The following is a 21,704-nucleotide window of genomic DNA, read 5'->3' on the forward strand; positions in this document are numbered from 1 at the left end:
CTCCCTCCATCCACCCATTCCCCGACCTCCCTACCTTCCAACCCATATGAAATACAAGCACCTCAACCCGCTGAACCTATTTATTATGTAGTTGTTTGATCCTGTTCTCAAGTAAGATACCGCCTCTCTCTTTTTTTATAAGAAGAGATGGATAATAAAGTGGTTTGCATAAATTCAACTTAACACAAACTATGACCCCCCCCCCCCCCCGGTCTTTGTTATACTGCATCTGTTTTGAAAGCGATGGATGTAAAGTGCGTGATACAGTATAGCAGACCAACTGAAGAACATGAACCAGGGGTATAACACAGAGCTGGGAGGGTGCTGTGGTGCTACTCCATCACAGGAGCGACCGGAGGCACACGGAGATAGAGGGAGTAGAGAGAACGGGTGCAGAGGGAATGAGAGAGAGCACAGAGAGAGGATCAGAGAAAGGAAAGAAGGAACAGGGAGAGAGAGAGGAAGAGAGAGAATGGAGATTGTAAAGGGACCCTCAGGAAACAACATGACAATACATATTCAGTTCTTTTGTCTTGTAGCATTAAGCATCACAGTCAATCAGTCAGTCAGTCCAAGGGTACGTTCTGACCCTGATCCCAGACCTCTGACCCCTGCAGCTCAGCCTTGTGGGTGAAAGCCTTTCTGCTGTGTCCTGATTGGCCCTTGGGCTTCCCCGACCAATCCCCTTCACCCAGGCACCCAGTTCTGACTGTGATGTCCCTGGGGCGCTCCGGCGAAAGCCGCTATGCTCATGCCCATGCCCACTCCTTGAGACAGGGAGCCGTCAAAGTTGAAGTCCATCCCCATCCCCTCTGTGTCCATAAAGTCATTGAGGAGGATGGACTCCACGTCACAGTCTAGGCTGCTGGGGAGAATGTCTACGTTTACATCCAGGTCTGGAGCCATGCGGTTGGGTTGGTGAGTGCTGTGGTGGAGGTGTCCATGGTAGTTCTGGGAGGGGTGGAGGGTGTGGTGGTAGTAGCCATGCCAGGAGTCGGTCATGGTTATACCCTGGTGGTAGGTGGTACCGGGGTATGGCTGGTGGCGGGGGTGGGGGTGATGGGCCGGGGCGGAGGCCAGGCGGAGGCAGGGGTCCTGGGGTATGTCAAGAACTGAGGCGGGGTTGGGGGCAGGGACGGGGGATTGGTGGTGGGGAGATGGGGGTGAGGGGGCCATAGTGGCTAGGGGTTGGGGTGGGGGTTTTGAGGCTGTAGGGCTGCAGGATATCTGTGTTGACTCTGGGAGAAAGAGCCTGGACGCCTGGAGGTCTAGGTCCACCCTGGAGGTGACCGTGGTGGTGACCCTGATTGGACCGGGGAGTGTGGTCATGGCTTGGGTTCAGTTTGTGGCTGTGACTCTGGTTGTAGTCAGTTCCTGGGCTGAGGTGATGTTTGTGGCTATGGTTGTAGTCCAGGTTGGGGTGACCGTGATTGTGGTGACCATTCTGATGATGACCGCTGGGGTTCTGGTCATGAACTGAGCCGTGACCATTGTGTGGGCCTGGATTGTGTCCGTGCTCATGGTTATTGTGATTATGGTTGCTATGGCTATGATTGTGGCTGCTGCGACTCTGATTGGTTACCTGGGTCAGGAGCGTGTGTGCCTCCCCTCCTTGCCCTCCCAGTGTGACCATGTCCTTACTGCAGTACTGAGGACCTCCAGGCCCTCCGGTCAGCAGGCTCTGCAGGGCATTGCTCTCTGAGTAGGCCCTCAGGGGGCGCTGGAAGCTGGCTGGCTTGTTCTCCTGGATGGTCTGCATGGGCATGGGGGCGTGGAGCCGCAGCATGCCCAGGGATGGCTGCCCATAGACGGGGCCACAGTAGGAGCCTTCCTCCTTGGGGCTGGAGCCGTAGGGGCTGGGGTAGCCATTACGAGGCTGGGTCTGAGGGTGGTTCTGGGGGTGGGGGTAGCCTTCATCCAGGCTGATAGCTCCAGTCAGGTCAGTGAGTTGGGGTAGCTCCATTGAGGTTCCAGGGCAGTGCCCCCCCAGTGCCCAGGGCAGGGGAGCGAGTGGAAGTAGGGCTGGGATAGAGACGTGGGGAAGTGGAGCAGGACAGACCTCCCTCCTCTGGCTCATCTGGCTCAGCCTCGGCCAGGATGGGAGACAGGCAGCCGCTGAGCGTCGAAGCTGAGGAGGAGGTCCGGGAGTGGAGATCCGTCCAGGCATCGTACTCCTCTCCTCCCACCCCTACTCCTCCCTTCCCTGCAGGACTACCATGCTCTGGAGACCCCTGATGCATCCCCGGCCGAGCCCCCTGACCCAGACCATAACCCTGCCGCCTGCCCCGACCAACAGCTCCACTCCCAGCTCCAGCTCCAGTCCTCTTCCCCCTGGCTCGTCCTTTACTCTTCAGGATCTTGGTGCCGTTGGGGCAGTCAATGGAAGCAGCGCGTCGCCGGGGTCCCTTACCCATCTTCCCCCCCCTCTGGGTTCAGCATCCACCAGGAACTCTTCCCTGTCCCCTCATTTTGGACACGGATGAACCGAGTGTGGAGGGACAGGTTGTGGCGGATGGAGTTCTGGAGTAGAGATAGATGGGAAGGAAAGAGAGGGAGAGACAGGGAGAGCAGGGGTAAGAGAGAGGGAGAGAGGGAGAAAGAGAGGGGAGATAAACATTAACACCCAAGAGAACATTTAGGGTGAAATTATCACATTTTTAAAACACACAATCATTTGAAATCACCACCAAACTATTTCACCTGAGCGAGAAGTAAAAAAAGAGGGATGGAGAATAAGGAGCGCAGGGAGCAGCGAAGTGTCTCAGAGCTATAGCCAATCAGTAGCTCTTCCCTCCTCTCCTCTCTACTCCACTCCACTCCACTCCTCTCCTCTACACTCCTCTCATTCCACTCCTCTCCTCTCATCTCCTTTTACTTCCTTTCCTCTCTCCTCCCCATCCTCCTCCCCATCCCATCCTCTTCTCTCCTCTGCCCTCTCTCCTCTCCTTTTCCTTTCTCTCACTGAGCCAAAATACAGGGAGGGTTTCAGCCAGAGACTCCACACCAAACCATCACCAAGGTTACAGAAATGTATCACGCGTGGCAACCCAATCACCAACACGCTGTATTGATCGCAAGGCCTCCAAATATGAAACCCTGAGATCTAGCCAGGAGGCTGAAGGAGAGAGAATGAGACGGGAAAGGGAGATTTGGCAGAGTCATTTGGCAGATAATGTAGATCTGGAAGAGTACCAAAACGGGGGGGAGAGAGAGAAAGAGAGAGAGAGAGAGAATTGGAGAAATCTAGAAAGGGAAAGGAGAGATAGAGGGAGGAGACAGAGTCATTCCTGTTCCTTATAAAACATGATCCTATAAACAGTACCAGGGGCAGTGATTATAGCTGTGTGAATATTATGGTTAAGAGAAAGGGAGATGGAGGGAGAGTGAGAGAGAGAGAGAGAGAGAGAGAGAGAGAGAGAGAGAGAGAGAGAGAGAGAGAGAGAGAGAGAGAGAGAGAGAGAAAGGGAGATGGAGGGAGAGAGAGAGAGAGAGAGAGAGAGAGAGAGAGAGAGAGAGAGAGAGAGAGAGAGAGAGAGAGAGAGAGAGAGAGAGAGAGAGAGAGAGGGAGATGGAGGGAGAGAGAAAGAGAAAGAGAAAGAAAGAGAAAGAAAGAAAGAAAGAAAGAAAGAAAGAAAGAAAGAAAGAAAGAAAGAAAGAAAGAAAGAAAGAAAGAAAGAAAGGAGAAAAGGAGTCCAGAACCAGCAACATGGGCTGTGATAATAACTGTAGCTGTGTGGATATTATGTCTGCCTCTGGGTAACCTCATTTAATAAGGGGCTAGATCTACTAGTATGTGAAGTAAGACGTGATGCTTCCCTACGGCTGTGTTCCAATATCCATACTTACCCACTACTTACTACTTACTTCATCACTCAAGTGGCATGCTAGTGTGCATATTGGAACAGACCCTATATGTCTTAAAATCTGGGTTTCGTCTGAGTGTCTACTATGTAGCTAATCTACAGCTCTATAGCAGTATTTGAAGTTGAAGCCAACCTGGATATCAGCAGTAATCCTACTCTGAGACGTTTTTTTAATACAGGCCCTGATGAGATCTAAACCAGCCTGCAGGAGAAGCTTAGTGGGAGTAGAGATCGTCTGAGCTAGCCAAGCGTAGTACTTTACTGTATCTGTGGCCAAGCATCACTGTCATGCTCATATCATTGCCATGTTCTTCAGCTAGCCAAGTTAAGTAGCCTACTGTATGTGTGATTGATCTTTATCATTGCCATATACTTTAATGTATCCCCTGTGTCCTTTTCCCTCTCATCTAATTGTCTCATGTTTCCCTTACTGTCTGCATCTTTTCTCCTCACTTCTATCATTCTATCTATTTCCCCACCTGGTTTGTAGCTAACATGTAGCTAACATGTCTCCTCATCTCATCCTATTCTCTATCTTCATTCTCTCAATCATTCTCCCCTCTGTCTCCTGTCCTATTTCGCTGCTCTCCTTCACGATTCTTCTCTCTCCCCGCGGTTTCCTGATTGCGCCATCTCTCATTCTCTCCACCTACAGTATATATATATCCATCCACCAATTGTATCTATTTTCTCGTCACCTCTCTGGTGACACAATTTCCATTCCCCATCCAGCCCATTCACATGGAACAGCAACCAAATACCCAGAAACAAATGTAATGCAAATCTATATTCAAGAGTCTCCTTTACCACCCACCTGGCTGTGGAATCCATATAGTGTCTGTCAGTGTATATGATCCCCTCCTAACCCTAAACTAGGGTTTCTAACAGTGGGACCTTGCCAAATTGGACTCCCTTCCGACTAGACAGATTAGCTACGTCTCTTCGTTTTTTTTGTCCGTGGTTGGTATTGTGTGAAAAGCAAAACACCTGAACAAAAGATAATAGTTTCCTGCCGATCTCACAAAGCATCTCCAGGAAGATGCAGCAGCTAAGTGGGTTGCAAATCAATGCTGGGTCCTACCTATAATTTACCCCATCCACCAATCCACCGCTGACAACATGCTGCCTTGACTCCAGTCCTTTTACAGAGGATTGGAAATGGGATAAGAGATAGGTATTTACAGTCACCAGTGAAAGCCGACACAGCCCTTGCACAGTCTTCACATTTTGCTGCTTTGAAATTACATTTCAAAAGAGAACACATTAGATTTGTTCTTAATGATGTACACAACCTGCTCCACATTTTCAAAGTTAAAGAAAAAATACAGAAACATTTCCAAATTAATAAAAATAAAATTAAAATTTAAATGATGTCTTGATTGTGTACATCTTCACACCCAGCCAGTACAGCTGTGAATCATTTTGAATGAGATTCTACCAACTTTGCACAACTCTTGGGGAAACAGTTATCAATAGTTTTTGTCAAAATTGCTCAAGCTCGATGCATTTGGGTGGGAGTCATTGATGGACAGCAACATTCAAACATTGTCTGTGATTTTCAAAGAGATGTAAGTTAGGACTAAGGCTGGACCACTCAGGAACACACAACATCTATTGGAGAGCCATTCTAGTGTGTCTTTGACGTAACAAATATATATATATTTGTCCCCCGAACAAATACACATCTATCTCAGGCTTAGCGTTTCAGAAGACTGGGGCAGATTTTCCTGTCACTTTTTACCTGGGCTTTGCTCCTTTCTATTCTATTTTCTATTTTCTATTTATTTAGCAAACTCCCCAGTGACCGGCATACCCATAACATGATACTTTGTGTTTTGTTGTACAGGATTTAACTCAAGCCTGTAGTTTTTCATTTAGGCTAAAAAGTGCATTTCTTTGCTGTGCTGTGTCTTGCAGTATTAGTTGACAGCCTTGCTGAAAACCGAATGGGTCATTTGGAGTGGATTTTTAAAAAAAAGGCTTTATTCTTTTCACTTCATCATACAGGTCAGTAATGTGGAGTGAATACAGTGTTGTTGATCCTTTTGTATTTTCAAGTATTGTGGCGGCAGCATCATGTTATGGGTATGCTTGTCACCGGCAGGGACTGGGGAAATCATCATGTTATGGGTATGCTTGTCACCGGCAGGGACTGGGGAAATCATCGTGTTATGGGTATGCTTGTCACCGGCAGGGACTGGGGAAATCATCATGTTATGGGTATGCTTGTCACCGGCAGGGACTGGGGAAATCATTGTGTTATGGGTATGCTTGTCACCGGCAGGGACTGGGGAAATCATCATGTTATGGGTATGCTTGTCACTGGCAGGGACTGGGGAAATCATCATGTTATGGGTATGCTTGTCACCGGCAGGGACTGGGGAAATCATCATGTTATGGGTATGCTTGTGACCGGCAGGGACTGGGGAAATCATCATGTTATGGGTATGCTTGTCACCGGCAAGGACTGCAGAGCCCAAATAAAAAGTTTGTGGAAACGCTGCATCTGTCTTCTGAATTGTGCAAAGTTGATAGAATCTTATTCCAAGTGTTTCACAGCTCTAATGGCTGACAAAGGTGCTTCCACCAAGTATTAATCTCTGGGTTGGATTTTTGTTATTTCTTCATTTGGATAATATTCTATCACTTTTCTTTCACTTTGGAACTATGGAATAGGTTGTGTACATCAGTAGGAACAAATGTAATCCATTTTAAGATGTGATTTTAACTCTTCAGCTCCACTATACACATTGCGTTGCTTGAGAGAAGAGGGGAAGAGCGGAGAGGAGAGGGGAAGAGTGGAGAGGAGAGGGGAAGAGCAGAGAGGAGAAGGGAAGAGAGGAGAGGGGAAGAGCGGAGAGGAGAGGGGAAGAGCGGAGAGGAGAGGGGAAGAGCGGAGAGTAGAGGGGAAGAGTGGAGAGGAGAGGGGAAGAGCGGAGAGGAGAAGGGAAGAGAGGAGAGGGGAAGAGTGGAGAGGAGAGGGGAAGGGCGGAGAGGAGAGGGCAAGAGCGGAGAGGAGAGGGGAAGAGCGGAGAGGAGAGGGGAAGAGCGGAGAGGAGAGGGGAAGAGCGGAGAGGAGAAGGGAAGAGAGGAGAGGGGAAGAGCGGAGAGGAGAGGGGAAGAGCGGAGAGGGGAAGAGTGGAGATGAGAGGGGAAGACCGGAGAGGAGAGGGGAAGAGCGGAGAGGAGAGGGGAAGAGCGGAGAGGAGAGGAGAGGGGAAGAGCGGAGAGGGGAAGAGTAGAGATGAGAGGGGAAGAGTAGAGATGAGAGGGGAAGAGCGGAGAGGAGAGGGGAAGAGCGGAGAGGAGAAGGGAAGAGAGGAGAGGGGAAGAGCGGAGAGGAGAAGGGAAGAGAGGAGAGGAGAGGGGAAGAGCGGAGAGGAGAGGGGAAGAGTGGAGAGGAGAGGGGAAGAGCGGAGAGGAGAAGGGAAGAGAGGAGAGGGGAAGAGCGGAGAGGAGAGGGGAAGAGCGGAGAGGAGAGGGGAAGAGCGGAGAGTAGAGGGGAAGAGTGGAGAGAGGGGAAGAGCGGAGAGGAGAAGGGAAGAGAGAGGGGAGAGTGGAGAGAGAGGGGAAGGGCGGAGAGGAGAGGGAAGAGCGGAGAGGAGAGGGGAAGAGCGGAGAGGAGAGGGGAAGAGCGGAGAGGAGAGGGGAAGAGCGGAGAGGAGAAGGGAAGAGAGGAGAGGGGAAGAGCGGAGAGGAGAGGGGAAGAGCGGAGAGGGGAAGAGTGGAGAAGAGGGGAAGACCGGAGAGGAGAGGGGAAGAGCGGAGAGGAGAGGGGAAGAGCGGAGAGGAGAGGAGAGGGGAAGAGCGGAGAGGGGAAGAGTAGAGATGAGAGGGGAAGAGTAGAGATGAGAGGGGAGGAGCGGAGAGGAGAGGGGAAGAGCGGAGAGGAGAAGGGAAGAGAGGAGAGGGGAAGAGCGGAGAAGAGAAGGGAAGAGAGGAGAGGGGAAGAGCGGAGAGGAGAGGGGAAGAGCGGAGAGGAGAGGGGAAGAGCGGAGAGGAGAGGGGAAGAGCGGAGAGGAGAGGGGAAGAGCGGAGAGGAGAGGGGAAGAGCGGAGAGGAGAAGGGAAGAGCGGAGAGGAGAGGGGAAGAGCAGAAAGGAGAGGGGAAGAGCGGAGATGAGAAGAGCGGAGATGAGAGGGGAAGAGCGGAGCGGAGATGGGAAGAGCGGAGAGGAGAGGGGAAGAGCGGAGCGGAGATGGGAAGAGTGGAAAGGAGAGGGGAAGAGCGGAGATGAGAGGGGAAGAGCGGAGAGGAGAGGGGAAGAGCGGAGATGAGAGGGGAAGAGCGGAGAGGAGAGGGGAAGAGTGGAGAGGAGAGGGGAAGAGCGGAGAGGAGAAGGGAAGAGAGGAGAGGGGAAGAGCGGAGAGGAGAGGGGAAGAGCGGAGAGGAGAGGGGAAGAGCGGAGAGAGAGGGGAAGAGTGGAGAGGAGAGGGGAAGAGCGGAGAGGAGAAGGGAAGAGAGAGAGGGGAAGAGTGGAGAGGGAGAGGGGAGGGCGGAGGGAGAGGGCAAGAGCGGAGAGGAGAGGGGAAGAGCGGAGAGGAGAGGGAAGAGCGGAGAGGAGAGGGGAAGAGCGGAGAGGAGAAGGGAAGAGAGGAGAGGGGAAGAGCGGAGAGGAGAGGGGAAGAGCGGAGAGGGGAAGATGGAGATGAGGGGAAGACCGGAGAGGAGAGGGGAAGAGCGGAGAGGAGAGGGGAAGAGCGGAGAGGAGAGGAGAGGGGAAGAGCGGAGAGGGGAAGAGTAGAGATGAGAGGGGAAGAGTAGAGATGAGAGGGGAAGAGCGGAGAGGAGAGGGGAAGAGCGGAGAGGAGAAGGGAAGAGAGGAGAGGGAAGAGCGGAGAGGAGAAGGGAAGAGAGGAGAGGAGAGGGGAAGAGCGGAGAGGAGAGGGGAAGAGTGGAGAGGAGAGGGGAAGAGCGGAGAGGAGAAGGGAAGAGAAGGGGAAGAGCGGAGAGGAGAGGGGAAGAGCGGAGAGGAGAGGGGAAGAGCGGAGAGTAGAGGGGAAGAGTGGAGAGGAGAGGGGAAGAGCGGAGAGGAGAAGGGAAGAGAGGAGAGGGAAGAGTGAGAGAGGAGAGGGGAAGGGCGGAGAGGAGAGGGCAAGAGCGGAGAGGAGAGGGAAGAGCGGAGAGGAGAGGGGAAGAGCGGAGAGGAGAGGGGAAGAGCGGAGAGGAGAAGGGAAGAGAGGAGAGGGGAAGAGCGGAGAGGAGAGGGGAAGAGCGGAGAGGGGAAGAGTGGAGATGAGAGGGGAAGACCGGAGAGGAGAGGGGAAGAGCGGAGAGGAGAGGGGAAGAGCGGAGAGGAGAGGAGAGGGGAAGAGCGGAGAGGGGAAGAGTAGAGATGAGAGGGGAAGGTAGAGATGAGAGGGGAGGAGCGGAGAGGAGAGGGGAAGAGCGGAGAGGAGAAGGGAAGAGAGGAGAGGGGAGCGGAGAAGAGAAGGGAAGAGAGGAGAGGGGAAGAGCGGAGAGGAGAGGGGAAGAGCGGAGAGGAGAGGGGAAGAGCGGAGAGGAGAGGGGAAGAGAGGAGAGGGGAAGAGAGGGAAGGGGAAGAGCGGAGAGGAGAAGGGAAGAGCGGAGAGGAGAGGGGAAGAGCAGAAAGGAGGGGAAGAGCGGAGATGAGAAGAGCGGAGATGAGAGGGGAAGAGCGGAGCGGAGGAAGAGCGGGAGGAGAGGGGAAGAGCGGAGCGGAGATGGGAAGAGTGGAAAGGAGGGAAGAGCGGAGATGAGAGGGAAGAGCGGAGAGGAGAGGGGAGCGGAGATGAGAGGGGAAGAGCGGAGATGAGAGGGGAAGAGCGGAGGGAAGGGGAAGAGCGGAGAGGAGAGGGAAGAGCGGAGAGGAGAGGGGAAGAGCAGAGAGGAGAGGGGAAGAGCGGAGAGAGAAGAGCGGAGATGAGAGGGGAAGAGCGGAGATGAGAGGGGAAGAGCGGAGAGGAGAGGGGAAGAGCGGAGAGGAGAGGGGAAGAGGAGAAAGGAGAGGGGAAGAGCGGGATGAGAGGGGAAGAGCGGAGATGAGAGGGGAAGAGCGGAGAGGAGAGGGGAAGAGCGGAGAGGAGAAGGGAAGAGCGGAGAGGAGAGGGGAAGGGCAGAAAGGAGAGGGGAAGAGCGGAGATGAGAGGGGAAGAGCGGAGATGAGAGGGGAAGAGCGGGAGAGAGGGGAAGAGCGGAGAGGAGAAGGGAAGAGCGGAGAGGAGAGGGGAAGAGCAGAAAGGAGAGGGGAAGAGGAGATGAGAAGAGCGGAGATGAGAGGGGAAAGCGGAGCGGAGATGGGAAGAGCGGAGAGGAGAGGGGAAGAGCGGAGCGGAGATGGGAAGAGCGGGAGAAGAGAGGAGATGAGAGGGGAAGAGCGGAGAGGGAGAGGGGAAGAGCGGAGATGAGAGGGGAAGAGCGGAGAGAGGGGAGCGGATAGGAGAGGGGAAGAGCGGATAGGAGAGGGGAAGAGCGGAGATGAGAGGGGAAGAGCGGAGAGGAGAGGGGAAGAGCGGAGATGAGAGGGGAACAGCGGAGATGAGAGGGGAAGAGCGGAGAGGAGAGGGGAAGAGCGGAGAGGAGAGGGGAAGAGCGGAAAGGAGAGGGTAAGAGCGGAGATGAGAAGAGCGGAGATGAGAGGGGAAGTGCGAAGAGGAGAGGGGAAGAGCAGAGAGGAGAGGGGAAGAGCAGAGAGGAGAGGGGAAGAGCGGAAAGGAGAGGGTAAGAGCGGAGATGAGAGGGGAAGTGCGAAGAGGAGAGGGGAAGAGCAGAGAGGAGAGGGGAAGAGCAGAGAGGAGAGGGGAAGAGCGGAAAGGAGAGGGTAAGAGCGGAGATGAGAAGAGCGGAGATGAGAGGGGAAGAGCGGAGAGGAGAGGGGAAGAGCGGAGAGGAGAGGGGAAGAGCGGAGATGAGAAGAGCGGAGATGAGAGGAGAGGGGAAGTGCGGAAAGGAGAGGGTAAGAGCGGAGATGAGAAGAGCGGAGATGAGAGGGGAAGTGCGAAGAGGAGAGGGGAAGAGCAGAGAGGAGAGGGGAAGTGCGAAGAGGAGAGGGGAAGAGCAGAGAGGAGAGGGGAAGTGCGAAGAGGAGAGGGGAAGAGCAGAGAGGAGAGGGGAAGAGCAGAGAGGAGAGGGGAAGAGCGGAAAGGAGAGGGTAAGAGCGGAGATGAGAAGAGCGGAGATGAGAGGGGAAGTGCGAAGAGGAGAGGGGAAGAGCAGAGAGGAGAGGGGAAGAGCAGAGAGGAGAGGGGAAGAGCGGAAAGGAGAGGGTAAGAGCGGAGATGAGAAGAGCGGAGATGAGAGGGGAAGAGCGGAGAGGAGAGGGGAAGAGCGGAGAGGAGAGGGGAAGAGCGGAGATGAGAGGGAAGAGCGGAGAGGAGAGGGGAAGAGCGGAGAGGAGAGGGAAGAGTGGAGATGAGGGGAAGAGCGGAGATGAGAGGGGAAGAGCGAATAGGAGAGGGGAAGAGCGGAAAGGAGAGGGTAAGAGCGGAGATGAGAGGGGAAGAGCGGAGATGAGAGGGGAAGAGTGGAGATGAGAGGGGAAGAGCGGAGAAGAGAGGGGAAGAGCGGAAAGGAGAGGGTAAGAGCGGAGATGAGAAGAGCAGAGATGAAAGGGGAAGAGGGAGGAAGGGGAAGAGCGGAGAGGAGAGGGGAAGAGCGGAAAGGAGAGGGTAAGAGCGGAGATGAGAAGAGCAGAGATGAAAGGGGAAGAGCGGAGAGGAGAGGGGAAGAGCGGAGAGGAGAGGGGAAGAGCGGAGATGAGAGGGGAAGAGCGGAGAGGAGAGGGGAAGAGCGGAGAGGAGATGAGAAGAGCGGAGAGGAGAGGGGAAGAGCGGAGATGAGAGGGGAAGAGCGGAGATGAGAGGGGAAGAGCGGAGAGGAGAGGGTAAGAGCGGAGATGAGAAGAGCGGAGATGAGAGGGGAAGAGCGGAGAGGAGAGGGGAAGAGCGGAGAGGAGAGGGGAAGAGCGGAGATGAGAGGGGAAGAGCAGAGAGGAGAGGGGAAGAGCGGAGGAGAGGGGAAGAGCGGAAAGGAGAGGGTAAGAGCGGAGATGAGAAGAGCGGAGATGAGAGGGGAAGAGCGGAGAGGAGAGGGGAAGAGCGGAGAGGAGAGGGGAAGAGCGGAGATGAGAGGGGAAGAGCGGAGAGGAGAGGGGAAGAGCGGAGAGGAGAGGGGAAGAGCGGAGATGAGGGGAAGAGCGGAGATGAGAGGGGAAGAGCGAATAGGAGAGGGGAAGAGCGGAAAGGAGAGGGTAAGAGCGGAGATGAGAGGGGAAGAGCGGAGATGAGAGGGGAAGAGTGGAGATGAGAGGGGAAGAGCGGAGAGGAGAGGGGAAGAGCGGAAAGGAGAGGGTAAGAGCGGAGATGAGAAGAGCAGAGATGAAAGGGGAAGAGCGGAGAGGAGAGGGGAAGAGCGGAGAGGAGAAGAGCAGAGATGAAAGGGGAAGAGCGGAGAGGAGAGGGGAAGAGCGGAGAGGAGAGGGGAAGAGCGGAGATGAGAGGGGAAGAGCGGAGAGGAGAGGGGAAGAGCGGAGAGAGATGAGAAGAGCGGAGAGGAGAGGGGAAGAGAGATGAGAGGGGAAGAGCGGAGATGAGAGGGGAAGAGCGGAGAGGAGAGGGTAAGAGCGGGATGAGAAGAGCGGAGATGAGAGGGGAAGAGGGAAGAGAGGAGAGCGGAGAGAGGGGAAGAGCGGAGATGAGAGGGGAAGAGCGGAGAGGAGAGGGAAGAGCGGAGATGAGAGGGGAAGAGCGGAGATGAGAGGGGAAGAGCGGAGAGGAGAGGGGAAGAGCGGAGATGAGAGGGGAAGAGCGGAGATGAGAGGGGAAGAGCGGAGATGAGAGGGGAAGAGTGGAGAGGAGAGGGGAAGAGCGGAAAGGAGAGGGGAAGAGCGGAGATGAGAAGAGCAGAGATGAAAGGGGAAGAGCGGAGAGGAGAGGGGAAGAGCGGAGAGGAGAGGGGAAGAGCGGAGATGAGAGGGGAAGAGCGGAGATGAGAGGGGAAGAGCGGAGAGGAGAGGGGAAGAGCGGAGAGGAGATGAGAAGAGCGGAGAGGAGAGGGGAAGAGCGGAGATGAGAGGGGAAGAGCGGAGATGAGAGGGGAAGAGCGGAGAGGAGAGGGTAAGAGCGGAGATGAGAAGAGCGGAGATGAGAGGGGAAGAGCGGAGAGAGGGGAAGAGCGGGAGAGGAGAGGGGAAGAGCGGAGAGGAGAGGGGAAGAGCGGAGAGGAGAGTGGAAGAGCGGAGATGAGAGGGGAAGAGTGGAGATGAGAGGGGAAGAGCAGAGGGGAAGAGCGGAGAGGAGAGGGGAAGAGCGGAGATGAGAGGGGAAGAGCGGAGATGAGAGGGGAAGAGCGGAGAGGAGAGGGGAAGAGTGGAGAGGAGAGGGGAAGGGCGGAAAGGAGAGGGGAAGAGCGGAGAGGAGAAGAGCGGAGATGAGAGGGGAAGAGCGGAGAGGAGAGGGGAAGAGCGGAGATGAGAGGGGAAGAGTGGAGAGGAGAGGGGAAGAGCGGAAAGGAGAGGGGAAGAGCGGAGATGAGAAGAGCAGAGATGAAAGGGGAAGAGCGGAGAGGAGAGGGGAAGAGCGGAGAGGAGAGGGGAGCGCGGAGATGAGAGGGGAAGAGCGGAGATGAGAGGGGAAGAGCGGGGAGGAGAGGGGAAGAGCGGAGAGGGATGAGAAGAGCGGAGAGGAGAGGGGAAGAGCGGAGATGAGAGGGGAAGAGCGGAGATGAGAGGGGAAGAGCGGAGAGGAGAGGGTAAGAGCGGAGATGAGAAGAGCGGAGATGAGAAGAGCGGAGAGGAGAGGGGAAGAGCGGAGAGGAGAGGGGAAGAGCGGAGAGGAGAGGGGAAGAGCGGAGAGGAGAGTGGAAGAGCGGAGATGAGAGGGGAAGAGTGGAGATGAGAGGGGAAGAGCAGAGGGGAAGAGCGGAGAGGAGAGGGGAAGAGCGGAGATGAGAGGGGAAGAGCGGAGATGAGAGGGGAAGAGTGGAGAGGAGAGGGGAAGAGTGGAGAGGAGAGGGGAAGAGCGGAAAGGAGAGGGGAAGAGCGGAGAGGAGAAGAGCGGAGATGAGAGGGGAAGAGCGGAGAGGAGAGGGGAAGAGCGGAGAGGAGAGGGGAAGAGCGGAGATGAGAGGGGAAGAGCGGAGATGAGAGGAGAGGGGAAGAGTGGAGAGGAGAGGGGAAGAGCGGAGAGGAGAGGAGAGGGGAAGAGCGGAGACGGGAACAGCGGAGATGAGAGGGGAAGAGTGGAGAGGAGATGGGAAGAGCGGAGAGGAGAGGTGAAGAGCGGAGAGGAGAGGGGAAGAGCGGAGAGGAGAGGGGAAGAGGTCTATATTCTAGTTTTCATACTGTTCCATATTCATTGTTTATGTGTAAGTACAATAGCTTTGGTCCAGTGCTCATTAAATTGTTGGTAGTGGTTGTACTAAATTATCCTCCAATTTCACAAGTTGCTTTTGTTTAGATTGGGAACCTAACTAGTCAATGTAGCTAGTTAGCTAGTAGTAGTAGATTCTTGACTTCATACATCTTAGTACAATAACCAGTGGTGTATAGTCAAGGCCATATGCAACCAAAATAAACTTTATTTCTCATTATTTAAATTCGCAAGATAGAATGAACGCGCAAGTCAGCCATCGAGAATTTAACCTTGGAAGCTGCCATTGGACGAAACACAATGCGAGCTCAACACAGGCATTGAAGCAGCTTTCATTGATTTTAAAGGAAGCATTTCCTCAACAGCTGATGGCAATGCCGGACACCCCATGGATATATTGTAGCAGGGCAGTAACATTTGAAGACTGTTCAAGGGGTGTGTAGACTTACACAAGGCACTGTATGTCCTTTCCGACCCTCAGAGGGGTCCTCAGCAGAAAAGGCAAAGCTGACAAAATACATGAGCAGTTATGAGCATACACTGACTTAATAGCCAGATGCATTTCCACACACACACACACACACACACACACACACACACAAACACACACACACACACACACACACACACACACACACACACACACACACACACACACACACACACACATACACACACACACACACACACACACACACACACACACACACACACACACACACACACACACACACACACACACACACACACACACACACACACACACACACACACACACACACACACACACACACACACACACACACACACACACACACACACACACACACACACACACACACACACACACACACACACACACACACACACACACACACACACACACACACACACACACACACACACACACACACACACACACACACACACACACACACACACACACACAGACAGATGTAGAGATGCGGTGGTGGTATACACTTCATACAGCGAGTATTGTTACAGACTTAATCAAAGGCAAATTGAATGACGGCGTAGTGAGCGAGGCCAACGCGAGATCGACCCACATCATGTGATCTGAGAGAGACACCCTGACAGGTTCCTCACACAACGGTGGGCTCCAGCTGGGCGTAACCATGGCAACAGAGTAAACCTAACCAGAGAGGGAGTAGAGAGAGACAGAGAGAGATGAAGTGTGTTGCTTGTGTGAGTGTGTGTGAGCGTACGTGAGTGTGTGCGTGCGTGGCAGTCAGATGCTGTTTGATGATGCTGCAGGCAGGGAAGCCAGCTACTCCAAACAGGCTTTTATCTGAATCTGACAGATTTGTGTTCCTATCCACCAGGGAGCCTCAATCAGCAGCAATCACCACTCCTCACTACCTAGCGACCTATAGCTACCTATGTGGAACAGTCAGCCTCACTGATTAGTAAGTCAAGTGTGGTAGAACATATTACCACTACCACCACTATCACTGTTGTTACCTTACTAGGAGTACTGGGACCTACAGTGAACATATATGAATAGAACATCAATTATATTTTCCTTACAAGGGGGTTTGATTTGCACATAAATAAAAAAGCTAAGCACTTGTCCATTGGGGTTAACACTGTACTGCACAACCAGAATGCACATTTTTGGGGCGTTCAACCACCTTGTCATGTCTCACTGCCATACAGTATTAACACTAGTCTCTATGTTAACTTGTCACAAAGATATTCTGTCATGAAGCTGAGAGGCCTTGGCTGGGAGAGATTGAGTGTGACACAAGCACACACACACATACAAACACACGCACACAGACACACGCACGTACGTACGCACGCACACACACACACACACACACACACACACACACACACACACACACACACTGGGAGAGATTGAGTGTGACAGATAGCACAGTGCTGCTGTGTGTGTGTGTGTGTGTGTGTGTGTGTGTGTGTGTGTGTGTGTGTGTGTGTGTGTGTGTGTGTGTGTGTGTGTGTGTGTGTGTGTGTGTGTGTGTGTGTGTGTGTGTGTGTGTGTGTGTGTGTGTGTGTGTGTGTGTGTGTGTGTGTGTGTGTGTGTGTGTGTGTGTGTGTGTGTGTGTGTGTGATGGCAAACATTGCTGCAACTCACGTGTAGTCTGGAGTATAAATAGAAACTGAGTCTGACCCAGACTCACCACGCTCGGAGGTCTCAATTCAATTCAATTCAAGGGGCTTTATTGGCATGGGAAACATGTGTTAACATTGCCAAAGCAAGTGAGGTAGATAATATACAAAAGTGAAATAAACAATAAAAATTTACAGTAAATATTACACATACAGAAGTTTCAAAACAATAAAGACATTACAAATGTCATATTATATATAAATATATATAGTGTTGTAACAATGTACAAATGGTTAAAGTACACAAGGGAAAATAAATAAGCATAAACATGGGTTGAATTTGCAATGGTGTTTGTTCTTCACCGGTTGCCCTTTTCTTGTGGCAACAGGTCACAAATCCTGCTGCTGTGATGGCACACTGTGGAATTTCACCCAGTAGATATGGGAGTTTATCAAAATTGGATTTGTTTTCGAATTCTTTGTGGTTCTGTGTAATCTGAGGGAAATATATCTCTCTAATATGGTCATACATTGGGCAGGAGGTTAGGAAGTTCAGCTCAGTTTCCACCTCATTTTGTGGGCAGTGAGCACATAGCCTGTCTTCTCTTGAGAGCCATGTCTGCCTACGGCAGCCTTTCTCAATAGCAAGACTATGCTCACTAAGTCTGTACATAGTCAAAGCTTTCCTTAAGTTTGGGTCAGTCACAGTGGTCAGGTATTCTGCCATTGTGTACTCTCTGTTTAGGGCCAAATAGCATTCTAGTTTGCTCTGTTTTTTTGTTAATTCTTTCCAATATGTTAAGTAATTATCTTTTTGTTTTCTCATGATTTGGTTGGGTCTAATTGTGCTGCTGTCCTGGGGCTCTGTGGGATGTATTTGTGTTTGTGAACAGAGCCCCAGGACCAGCTTGCTTAGGGGAATCTTCTCCAGGTTCATCTCTCTGTAGGTGATGGCTTTGTTATGGAAGGTTTGGGAATCGCTTCCTTTTAGGTACCACTGTCATGGAGGATGTAAACTCAAGCACTGAAGTAATAACTGGGGTGGAAGCAACAACAGGAGTGGAACTCACCCAGCCTCCCAGACCTGCAGTCGAGAGGAGACTACCAGGGCACAGACCGTATGTGAAGTGGCCTGGCACCAGTGACAAGAAATTGTGGGAAACAGTGAATACTGACCTTACCTTGACCCTCGAGAAACTTCGAGGCACAGTGGAGAAGAAGTTGGAGAGGATGGGGGACATCATCTATGAGTACAGGACAGAAAGATTTGGAGTGGAAGAGGCGAAAGGTTCCAACCCCACCAGTTTCCAGGAGGCAAAAAGAAATCAAGCGCCTCGTTCAAGAAAGGAGACAGCTTAAGAAACAGTGGAAGAAGGCCTCAGAAGTGGAAAAGGAAGGCATAGAGGCACTTCAGGCTGACATCAAAACCCAGTTGGCATCCCCCCGTAGAGCAGAGAACCTACGGAAATGCAGAAGGAAGACAGAACGAACTAGAACTCGATTCTATAAAGATCCCTTCAAGTTCCTTAAAAGTCTCTTCACGAAGGAAAAAAGTGGAGCTCTAAAAACAACAAAGAAAGACCTAGAGGAGCACCTGAGAACAACAAACTTTGACCCAAAGCGACATGAACATCTGGCCATCCCATCAGATATCCCACCCATTGAACCCCCGGTACATCATATTGAGACCAGCCCTCCGACATAGAAAGAGGTGGAAAACACAGTTCGACGGGCAAGAACAGCATCAGCTACAGGGCCAAATGGAGTCGCGTACAAAGTGTATAAGAACACACCAGAAGACCTGAGGTGCCTCCTGAGGCTTATGAGAACAGCTTGGCAAAAGAAGATAATACCCAAAGTGTGGCGTGGGGCAGGCGGGGTCCTGATCCCTAAGGAGAAGGATGCAGTGAACATCAGCCAATTCCGCCCAATCTCCTTACTGAATGTCGAGGGTAAAATCTTCTTTAGGGTCATTGCCCAGAGGATGTCCGAGTACCTGCAAAGGAATGCGTACTTCGATACATCTGTACAGAAGGCAGAAATATCAGTGTTCTTTGGCTGCTTGGAACATTCCAGCATGATCTGGCACCAGATCCAAATGGCCAAGGTGGAGAAAAGGGACCTCCATGTAGTCTTCCTCGACCTCGCCAATGCATTTGGCTCTGTGCCCCATGAACTCCTGTGGTTTGCCTTCAGATTTTTCCACATACTGGACACCATCACAACCCTGGTGAAGTCGTACTTCCAGGATCTGCAGTTCTGCTTCACCACCTCAGAGTTTACCACCTCATGGCAGTGCCTGAATGTAGGTATAATGGCGGGATGTACCATTTCTCCGTTGGCATTCATAATGGCAATGGAGGTTATCATCAGATCCTCAAAATGGGTTGCTGGTGGACAGCGAGTCAACCTTGGTTTCCGCCTCCCTCCACTCAGAGCCTACATGGATGATATTACAACATTGACCACCACTGTCCCATGCACCAGGAGACTGCTCAGAAAACTTGAGGAGAACATCAGCTGGGCCCGTATGAAGATTAAACCATCCAAGTCACGCAGCATCTCGATTGTGAAGGGAGTACTCTCTGACCTGAAGTTCTTAATCGGAGATGACCAAATCCCAACAGTGTCTGAGCAGCCGGTAAAAAGCCTTGGAAGGTGGTATGATGCAAGCCTGAAGGACAAAGACCAGGTGCAACAGCTGCGTAAAGACATCAGTAGTAGCCTACAGTCCATCGACAACACCCAGCTACCTGGAAAGTTAAAGGCCTGGTGTCTGCAGTTTGGTCTCCTACCCCGGGTGTTGTGGCCCCTAGCAGTGTGTGAGGTTCCAATCTCAACAGTGGAGAAGATGGAAAGAGGAGTCACAGGCTACTTAAAGAAGTGGCTCGATGCCTTACCACCATAGGCCTCTATGGAGATGGTGTCCTCAAGCTGCCCCTCACCAGTCTAACAGAGGAATTCAAGTGTGCAAAAAACCAGGCTCCAGATGACACTGAATGAATCTCAAGACCCAGTGGTGAGCAACAACGTGCCGACCTTGGCAACTGGGCGCAAATGGAGGCCAGGAAAAGCAGTCCAGGAGGCAACAGCAGCCCTCAGACATGCTGACATTGTGGGTCATGTTCAGCAAGAGAGAGGAGGCCTTGGGCTAACTAGCCGTGCTGCTTGGAGTAAGGCCACTGCACCAGAGCGGAGGAAGATGGTAGTGCAGGAAGTACGCCATCAGGAGGAGGCTGCAAGGTGGGCCAAGGCAGTCTCTCTTGCCAAACAGGGACAGTGGACTCGATGGGACAGTGTGGAGAAGAGGAAGATCAGCTGGAAGGATCTGTGGGCCATGGAAGCGAGGTGGTTGAGCTTTTCCATCAGAGCAACACATGACGTCCTTCCGACACCAGTTAATCTTCACCAATGGTATGGTGTAGATCCGGACTCTGCCCTCTGTTCCATGCCAGCCAACCTCAGGCACATTCTCACAGGGTGTAAAACAAGCCTCACCTAAGGACGCGACTGGAAAATGCTAGCTGACATTGGCCGGCAACTTGTGTTTCCCCCGGAGGTCGCAACCACCACCCTAAGACCTGACATGGTGCTCTGGTCCCGTTCGCTCAAGAAGGTCTTCATCATTGAGCTCACAGTACCCTGGGAGGACTCAGTAGATGAGGCTTATGAGCGAAAACATCTGCACTATGCCGATCTAGCTGCCGAAGCATGGCATCATGGCTGGAACACAGAAGTCCGACCAGTGGAGGTGGGCTGCAGAGGTTTTGTGGCAACATCTACAACCAGACTGTTTAGAGACCTGGAAATTAAGGGCCAGAGCCAGCGTTCGGCAATCAAAGCTGTATCGGAGGCGGAAGAAGGCAGCAGTCAGTGGCTCTGGATGAAGAGGAAAGACCCCAGCTGGGCCCCGAAGTGAGAGGGCCAGGAGGTATGCGGTCAACAATGCTTGACTCAGGGAGGAGGACGCCCCTGCCATGCATAGTCCCATGGGATGTTGGCTATCAACAACAAGGCAACTCCTATGACTAATTGGGAATGGGACGCAAGCGTAGGATTGATCACCCTGTCGCTGGCCGCCTTTGGGGAGGGTGTATAGTGTGAAAGGCCGAAACACCATAGGAACCAAAGGTACACTACTGACGATGCGCTCCCCAAATTTCACCAGGCTCACTGTTCATGAACTCTTGGAAGTGCTTGCACAAAGGATAGTAACATCTCATCCTGTGTTCTTGGAATCTAGGTGGTTGTAGAGTTTAACAGCTCTTTTCTGGATTTTGATAATTAGTGGGTATCGGCCTAATTCTGCTCTGCATGCATTATTTGGTGTTCTACGTTGGACACGGAGGATATTTTTACAGAATTCTGCATGCAGAGTCTCAATTTGGTGTTTGTTCCATTTTGTGAAGTCTTGGTTGGTCTTGGTTGACCCCAGACCTCACAACCGTATAGGGTAATGGGCTCTATTATTGATTCAAGTATTTTTAGCCAGATCCTAATTGGTATGTTGAAATTTTTGTTCCTTTTAATGGCATAGAATGCCCTTCTTGCCTTGTTTCTCAGATCGTTCACAGCTTTGTGGAAGTTACCTGTGGCGCTGATGTTTAGGCCAAGGTATGTATCGTTTTTTGTGTGCTCTAGGGCAACAGTGTCTAGATGGAATTTGTATTTGTGGACCTGGCGACTGGACCTTTTTTAGAACACCATTATTTTGGTCTTACTGAGATTTACTGTCAGGGCCCAGGTCTGGCAGAATCTGTGCAGAAGATCTAGGCACTGCTGTAGGCCCTCCTTGGTTGATGACAGAAGCACCAGATCATCAGCAAATAGTAGACATTTGACTTTGGATTCTAGTAGGGTGAGGCCGGGTGCTGCAGACTTTCTAGTGCCCGTGCCAATTCGTTGATATATATGTTGAAGAGGGTGGGGCTTAAACTGCATCCCTGTCTCACCCCACGACCCTGTGTGAAGAAATGTGTGTGTTTTATGCCCATTTTAACCGCACACTTGTTTTGTGTTTACATGGATTTTATAATGTCGTATGTTTTACCCCCAACACCACTTTCCATCAATTTGTATAGCAGACCCTCATGCCAAATTGAGTCGAAGGCTTTTTTGAAATCAACCAAGCATGACAAAACTTTGCCTTTGTTTTGGTTTGTTTGGTTGTCAATTAGGGTGTGCAGGGTGAATACATGGTCTGTTGTGCGGTAATTTGGTAAAAAGCCAATTTGACATTTGCTCAGTACATTGTTTTCATTGAGGAAATGTACGAGTCTGCTGTTAATGATAATGCAGAGGATTTTCCCAAGGTTACTGTTGACGCATATACCACGATAGTTATTTGGGTCAAATTTGTCTCCACATTTGTGGATTGGGGTGATCAGTCCTTGGTTCCAAATATTGGGGAAGATGCCAG

At 52.1% G+C, this 21,704-nt stretch overlaps 1 pseudogene; it reads right to left on the reverse strand.

Annotated features, from left to right (window-relative positions):
* Positions 1 to 214: 214 nt before the first annotated feature.
* LOC124012841 overlaps positions 215 to 21,704 on the reverse strand; it is a 71,182-nt pseudogene continuing 49,692 nt past the window's right edge.

The sequence above is a fragment of the Oncorhynchus gorbuscha genome, linkage group LG24 (assembly GCF_021184085.1).
Source record: "Oncorhynchus gorbuscha isolate QuinsamMale2020 ecotype Even-year linkage group LG24, OgorEven_v1.0, whole genome shotgun sequence".
NCBI lineage: Eukaryota > Metazoa > Chordata > Actinopteri > Salmoniformes > Salmonidae > Oncorhynchus > Oncorhynchus gorbuscha.